This window comes from Hemiscyllium ocellatum, unplaced genomic scaffold, assembly GCF_020745735.1.
Source record: "Hemiscyllium ocellatum isolate sHemOce1 unplaced genomic scaffold, sHemOce1.pat.X.cur. scaffold_283_pat_ctg1, whole genome shotgun sequence".
Taxonomy (NCBI): domain Eukaryota; kingdom Metazoa; phylum Chordata; class Chondrichthyes; order Orectolobiformes; family Hemiscylliidae; genus Hemiscyllium; species Hemiscyllium ocellatum.
Window position 1 is genome coordinate 768,711 of NW_026868223.1, and position 8,277 is coordinate 776,987.

Here is an 8,277-nt window from a genome sequence, read left to right on the forward strand (position 1 = left end):
AAAAGTTAATCCGTTTTTTTTTCAAATATACAACGGAGTTGTCCCTTCATTCCAGAGAGTTCGACACATGCTCATGTCCGGAGAAGATTTTTCTTCTCAGAATTTGTTGAAGGGGAATACTTTTATTGATTTAATTAGCTAAATGGTTGATTTTATTTAGTTTTTGTATGTTTGAAACGTATAAGTATATATTTTGCCATTGTCTGTAGGTAATGAAAGGCAACATAATGTGTAGTAAAAGGAAATCCTGCTTTTAAGGGCACATTTAAGGGACAAAGAGGATGGCTGGTAGATTTAGAAAAAAAAATCCAGCAACTCAGTCAGATAGATGGATGGCAGTCAGAAAAGATAGGAATATAGTTCAAAATTCTCTTGTGGCTATACTTCTATCAAAATGATTTTCTGTTTTTATAACTGCTGAAGGGAATTGTGTCTCTGAGGAAAATGGAAGAGCCACCAGTTATTGGACACTTGGAATGATTCTTATGTTCGGCAGCGTTTCCAATATTTATTAGAATTATTCCTACAGTGAACATCTTCTGTCAGGGGCATCAACAGGAGATTATATGGCAGTTACCATAGATTTAGGATGGTTTGTTGCTTTCTCTGTGCTAGGATTAAGAACATCTCTAAACCTTTCAAGCACATTGTTACAGGTGAAATTGAGTAGCCAGAAATTATTGTAGGAATGATAATTTAGGGAAAGGTTAAAGCAGTACAGAATGAATTTAAGAGGGAAGGTCGAAGATTAAAAATAAAACCTTTAAAGTAGTTATTTCTGATTTACTCGCAATGCCAACCCCAACCGGCAAGGAACACAAGGTTAAAGGAGAAAAATCAATGGCTGAAGAAATATTATGTCGTTGAGGGATTTCGGTTTTTGGGAAATAGAAATTTATTTTAGAATAGAAAAGACCTGTTCAGAAAGGAATGGTCGAATTTAAACTGGAAAACAACCAATACGTTCGCAGAGAGATTTGCTCATTCTATGCAGGGAGACTTTTTATGGATAGAGACAGCAAGGGGGATATTCCAAGTAGCATAACAAATTGTAGGATGGATGGATAAGTTTATGAATGCGAGAAAGCATGTCATTTAGAAAAGAAAGACGGGAGAGTCAAGAGTATACAGTAATTCTGAAGCACTCAATTGCATTTATTTAAATGTAAGGGGTCTTACAGGGAAGGCTGATGAACGCAGAGCCTGTTTAAGAACATGGGACTGGGACATCATATTTATTACAGAAAGTTGGTTGAGAGATGTCCAATTCGAGAGTGTAGTGCTGGGAAAGCATAGCAGGACATGCAGCACGTGAGAAGCAGGAAAATCAACGTTTTGGCAAAGGTCCCTTATCAGGAATGAGCCGATGAATGACTTTTGCCTGAAACGGCGATTTTCTTGCTCCCCAGATGCTGCCTGACCTGTTTAGTTTTCCAGCCCCACAATCTCCAGCATCTGCAGTCCTCACTTTCGCCTGAGAGATATTCAAGACTGAGAATTCAATGTTCCAGGTTTTAAGTGTCACAGAAAGGATAGAAAAATCATGCAGTTGGCTTTGAGGGGAGGTCTGCCATTTTTGATTAAGGAATAAATTAATGATGCAACTGAGAAAGTTATTTCTGAAAAAGCATCCAGTTAAAATATACGGGTAGCAATAAAAATAAGAAAGCAAAGATCTGTTTGAAGAGTTTGCACGAAATGCTCATTGGTTCACTAGACAGCAACAAAAAAACAACATTGAGTGCACCTCATATTCATTCAGCTTGAACTGTATTTGTCCACTATGCCACCAGTTGTGGTGTCATCTGCAAACTTACAAACCTTGCCTTCGATATTCTCACGCAAATCATGTAAATAAATGACTAACAATGAACACCCTGAACCCACCTATGTGGAACACTGCTGGGCACAAGCCTTCAGTCCGAAATGTAATCGCCCACCATTTCTCTCTGTCTGCTGCCATTGTACCAATTGAAATTGCTGGAGGGAAACCCCACAGTTCTGCCAGTATCAGGGCAGAGAAAAATGGAATTAACTTTTTTTGGAGTCCAATATGACTTGTTCAGAACATGTTCATATAAGACTTGATATGTTAACTTTGTGTCTCTGCCCAGATCCTGCGTCATCTGTTGCATTTCTCCATCATTTTTCATTTGTATTTCAGATTTCTACGATCTCTAATATTTTTCTTTTTTTTAATTGGTCTCGATGCTGAACCCGGTTATATTTGGACAAGATGCTCCAATCCTGTTCCCATTACTTATCCCAGTGACGCATGTATTACACCTGATTCTGTTTCTTCTTTAAGTTCCACAAATAAATGTGTAGATCTCATGAAAGTGATTTTGATTTAAAAGGCCTTTTGGAGGCAGCTACACTCAAAGAAAAAACTAGATATGGTCCATTAATTATGACACTGTGCGTTTTATGACTCACATTGTCTCCTCAGTCGCTGAATATTTTCAATGTATTTCTCTGAATAATTGGACATTGGTGAGAGCACTGTTGGAGCATTGCATGCAATTCTGGGCTCCTTCCTATCATAAAGATGTGGTGAAAAGTTTCAGAAAAGATTTCCAAGCATGTTGCCAGGATTTGAGGATCTGAGCTACAGGGAGAGGCTGAACAATCTGGGTCTGTTTTCCCTGGAGCGTCATAGGCTGAGGGGTGACCATAAAAAATTTGAGGGGCATAGAGAGGATATATAGTCAAAGTGTTTTCCCTGGGGTCGGGGAGTCCAGAACTAGAGGGAATAGGTTTAGGGTGAGAGGGGAAAGATATAAAAGAGAGCTAAGGGGCAACGTTTTCGTGCAAAGGGTGGTACATGTATGGAGTGAGCTGCCAGAGAATGTTGTGGGGGCTGGTACAATTGCAACATTTAAGAGGCATTTGGATGTGTATATGAATAGGAAGGGTTTGAAGAGAAATGGGACTTGTTTTGGCAGGTGGAACTAGATTTGGTTTTGATATCTGGATGGCATGGACGGGTTGGACCGAAGGGTCTGTTTCCATGCTGTACATCTCTATGACTCTATGGTTGTCATGCAGCCCATCATCTCTGTACCAGCTCGGTATGAGCTGTATCCTCACCCTAACTCTGCTGCAACTCACTGTAACTCATTACAGTTTGCTATCTATGTCTGATTTTATTTCTAAATATCCCGTCTAGATGTAAACAATCTTAACAACCTGTATAACCTGTGATTAAACAGTATCTAGAGTATAAATCTGTTCATCACATTTAAAGATGACCTGTTCTGTTCACAATGTCATTCATCATTCCATGTACCAAAGGTCATCTGTTCTCTTGCTCTGCGTTTCATTTCATTCCATTTGTCAGAAATAGTGATGGTTGAAGATTCGTGACTGGGAGTTACTATACTCCCTTCAGGGATCTTCATCCTCTGGCCCCAGTCCTTTCTGTCTCATAGCCAATATAACATTCATTCCTTCCCATACATATTAATTCATGACATTTAATGAACGAGGTTTTGGTACCTTGTTATGGAGCAGGCCCGAGGCCTCAAAACATTTTTGAGCAAATAGCCCAGACCGTAAATTTGTTATTTGTTGAAGGTAAGTGTATGGTGGATATTCGCAGACTCAATTAGCTGGTCCAACTGCAGACGTTTACACAAACAGAATTTAACTATAAAAGTAAGGAATAAAACTCAACTACCTGAAAATCCACTACCTGGATAATTCATCCTAACTGAACATGACAGGCTGACACAACTTAATGATGTTGTTCCAGATTACTTGCAATAATCACAGGAAACAAACCCCTGAGCACAAAAAGTAAAAATTACACAGATAAAGCTTACAAAGGTTACAAAGTCAGAGGGCAGACGGAGGAGGAGAGGGTCTAGTTTCAACCATGATCCTGACTCAACTAATCCTTGAATTGTACTGACCTGTGCAGCTGGAGAGCTGGCCACATCCCCTTGATTACACCAGTATTTTCTAGGAGACTTGAAAGCCTTCTGCCGGGACATTATTTGTTAGGTAAAAAACAAAGCACCCTAATAAAGCATTCAAAATTGAGACATGTTGGAACCTTGGGATTGTTAGAAAATCTCTGAAAACAGTTCAAGAACAACATAACTTTGTAAAGTGACTACCTTTGTGACAACTCCCCTGATATATAACTGAATTATCAATATCCAAAGATGTCTTCAGGTTTCAACTCCGCCCCCCCCCCCCCCCCCCAGAAAAATTGTGATTAAATTACGGATGCACGTACATTTACTATAAACATGCAAAAATGCACAACTACATCCGGATTCAGTGTGTGGTCATCTCATCACTGAGTACCTCAATCTGTCATTCAAGTATTGACAATGCATCAACAATCATGTTTTCAAGACCTACCACATGCATAATTTTCTTATTGAATGGCTGCACCAATAGGCTCCAGCAAAACAGTCTCGCATTTTTGTACTTAAATTTCTCCAAAACGTCAATGGTTTATGATCAATGTAAATGGTTGTCTCAGATGTGTTGCTGCTAATATAAATACTGAAACGTTGTAGTGCCAATACAAAGCTCACGGTCACTTTCTCAACTGTTGAATATTTCTACCATTGAGCATTCAACTTCTCGGAGAAATACTTATAGGTCTTTCTGTCTTCTCGTCGTTTTCCTGCAGGAGCCCAGCACCGACACCCACATCACTCACATTTAAAGCCACCTTGAATGGCTTTGCATAATCAGGTGTGGCTGATAGTGGGGCAGTGGTTAATACATATTTCATGCCGTCAAATGCCTTTGACAGTCCTCTGTCCACTGAAACCTCTCGTCTTTCTTCAACAATTCAGTGAGTGGAGCAGTCACATTGCGAAAATGAGGCACAAACCTTCGATAAAACCTACACAATTCCAGGAACCATGGTACTGCTCCTTTTGTCAACGGTATGGGAAATTCCCCAATTGCCTTCACTTTTACATCCCATGACACCGTTTATCTGTGTCCAATAACATGGCCCAGGAAGGTGATTTGTGCTTTGGCAAATTCAATTTTTGCCCGGTTTACCACCAAGCCTGCCTTCAGAAGCCAATTAAACAAATCCGATAAATGCTGTAAATGTTCCTTCCATGACTGATTAAAATTCATCAGGTCATCAATGCACACCACACATTGGATAATCTGGTAACTTATTGGTTAGCCCCTGAACTGTGGCCAGCATGTTTTTCATACCAAATGTAAGTTGCCTGTCCCACATTTTCAACACAGTCTTCCAGTTGCGGAACTGGGCATAGATCAATCCTTTTAACCGCATTGACTTTACAATAGTCCACACATAACCGTTGGGTACCATTTGGTTTTGGCACCATGACTATGGTGATTTCCAGTCACTGTAACGCACGTTGATTATGTCATCTTAGAGCATGCAGTCAATCTCCTTCTGAACCTGTGCAAACTTTAGAGGATTATGTTCGTAAGGATGTTGCTTACTCATAACAGCATCACCTATAGCTATGTTATGCACAATTGGGTTAGTACTTACAAGTTAATTTCTGCTTATCTTCCCAAGTAATAGTAATAACTCTTTCTAGTCATTACAATTTTTCTCAGAAAAGTAACTCAATAATTTATCCAAATTTTTGACAACTACCTCATTGTCCACTTTATTTAAGCACCGCCATATTCATTAACACTTTCTCCCCTTGTTTTCCTTGCTTTCTTGTCAAAATAGCTTTTGAGCATATTCACATGACATACACTGCAAGATGACTTTCTGTCTGGAGTCCTTATCAAGTAATTACCCCCTCTCAATCTCGTTTTTATTTTACAAGGTCCACTAAGCCTTGCTTTTCACAGTTCACCTATCACTGTAAGCAACAGTAATAACTTATCCCCGACAGCAAAATTGCACATTTTAAATTTCCTGTCCGCTTCCTGTTTTAATGCCTGCTGCAATAGTTTTAAATGCTGTCCAGCCAATTCCCCAGCGCTATTAATCGTTCCCAAAAAATTGAGACATAATACAAAAGTGTGACCTTTGAATTCTGATTTACTACTTTCTCCTTAATCAATTTTAATGGCTCAAACACTAATTCAAATAGATTGAATTTGCTCTGTTAACTTGGTGCATCCATGATCACAAAAAGCGCAAATGGAACTTCCTCAACCGAATCATCTGGATAATCCTGATCATAAACCCTCAACATGGTCTGTAATGATTAATGTTACCTTTATCGAGCTCCCTGTAATTTTGGATGGTACGCAGTAGATTTGAATTGCTTTATTCCTAAGTCATTATCGTGAATAATTTATATATGTTCTTTGAACCCTAAATCTCACTGTAGCTCTATTGGTGGTCCTTATCTATTTTAAAAAAGAGTAATTCCTCTGCAATTCTTTTAGCTGTGATATTGCATCTTGGGGTTGCCTCTGGAAATCGTGTCGATGCATCCATTATTGTTTACAAATACTAGTGCCCACATTTTTTGTGTGTTCAGGGCACAACCCAACAATTAAGACTCTTGTAAAAGGTGCCTCAAATGCCAGAATAGTTAAGAAAGGTGCAGGTTTTATTATCGCCTGTTTTTTTTTCCAATTACCTGACTTATATGACACGACTGGTAAAATTCAACTGCATCCTGTTGCAGTCCAGGCCAGTAAAATGTCTTTGTATTTCACCCTGTGTTTTCGTCACTACTAAGTGTCTTCTAGTTGGTAGCTCATGCACGATTCGCATCACCTCCTTTCTATACACCATTGGCAAAATGATTTGATGAATCTCTTCCCATTTCTCATTTCTTTGACTATGTGATTGTCTCTATTTCCTTAACTGGACATCATTTTAGGTAATGGCATTCAGGGATACATTCAAAATTCCTAACCTATATGCTTTTTGATGCAACTGGTTTAATCTTTTATCTTTCTGCTGTGACTCAATTAGTTTAGCTGAACTCAAAATACATGCATGATCTCCTACTTGCTCCTGTTTTGTCTCAACTATCTGATGGAAAAAATTCTCTGTTAATGCCACTTAAGCTTCCTTACCTTTACATTTTTGATATTGCCTGTTTCAAGTGGTGACACTGGGAATTTGTTACCCCACAATCTGGAAAGTTTCCAGGATAAGACTCCTGCATTGCTTCAGTTGCCTGCATCTACATTGGCTCTTCAACCAGAGTCGGCAGGACTCCTACCGGTGAATCAGCTATATTTTCTGCAAGGATAAATTACATTCCTCGAGCTGAGAGTTTGTCCAATACCCCTCCCACAATTGTTCCACATTTTCCTGAATATGTTATCCTCGCATTACAAAGTGTTGCACATTTTACCTCAAGATGAATTCCCTTTATCTGTACAATTTCTGGAAATAGTTCTTCAGGAGTACATATCTCCTCATCTTCCAGAAGCATAGACTGAGAGGATACAGTGTCCCTTAATATTGCATCCCCTTTACCTGCCCTATGTGAATAAACTTTCACTTTGCAGATATATTTTCTGAGCAGATCTGTCACTTCTTCCTTAACAAACCTCCGATCAATTTGTACACTCTGATGCATGTTTCTAGCTTCCACTGTGTTTTCTGTTACCGCTCCTACTAAACTCATAGGCTTATCCCATTTTCCTGCGTCTGTATTTTTTTCCTGAACTCACCAACACGTTGATTTCATGTGTCCTAATTTGTTGCAACGAAAACACCATAGCTTGTTAATTCGTTTGTCTTCTTCAATTATTTTCTTTTTACCCTGTGGAAAGTTATCATTTCGATCTTCACTGAGATCTACCTTTCCCTTTCTATGTGAAGATTTTCCTTTGCCTCAGTTTCTATCCATCATGGACTGAAATTGATTCTGGACGTCAAAACAAGTTTTTAAATCATTAATCACTCGTCATGATCATTATCCACTTCCGCGGCCAGTCTTCCAAATGAGTTTGCACTATGTCACATAGTGAATTTTTGAACTCCTCCAATTTAATTGTTTCTCGAAGAGCATCATAGGTTTGCTCTCTTTTTAAAGCTCTTATCCATCTATCAAAATTACTTTGTTTGATCCTTTCAAACTCAACTTGAATTTGATCAGGATCCATCCTTAGGTTCCTGAAACATTGTCTATAGGATTCTGGCACAAGCACATATGCACATGACCCCTCCTCATTCATCCCAGATCCCTCCTCTAATAGTATTGTGAATACCTCACTAGCTCTACCTACAAGTTTTGTTTGGGTCAACAAAACCCACATTGTCACTGGCCACTGAAAATATTTAGCCACTTTCTCTAAGTGTCCATCTCTGAAGCTCAAATGCTCTCCATTTTC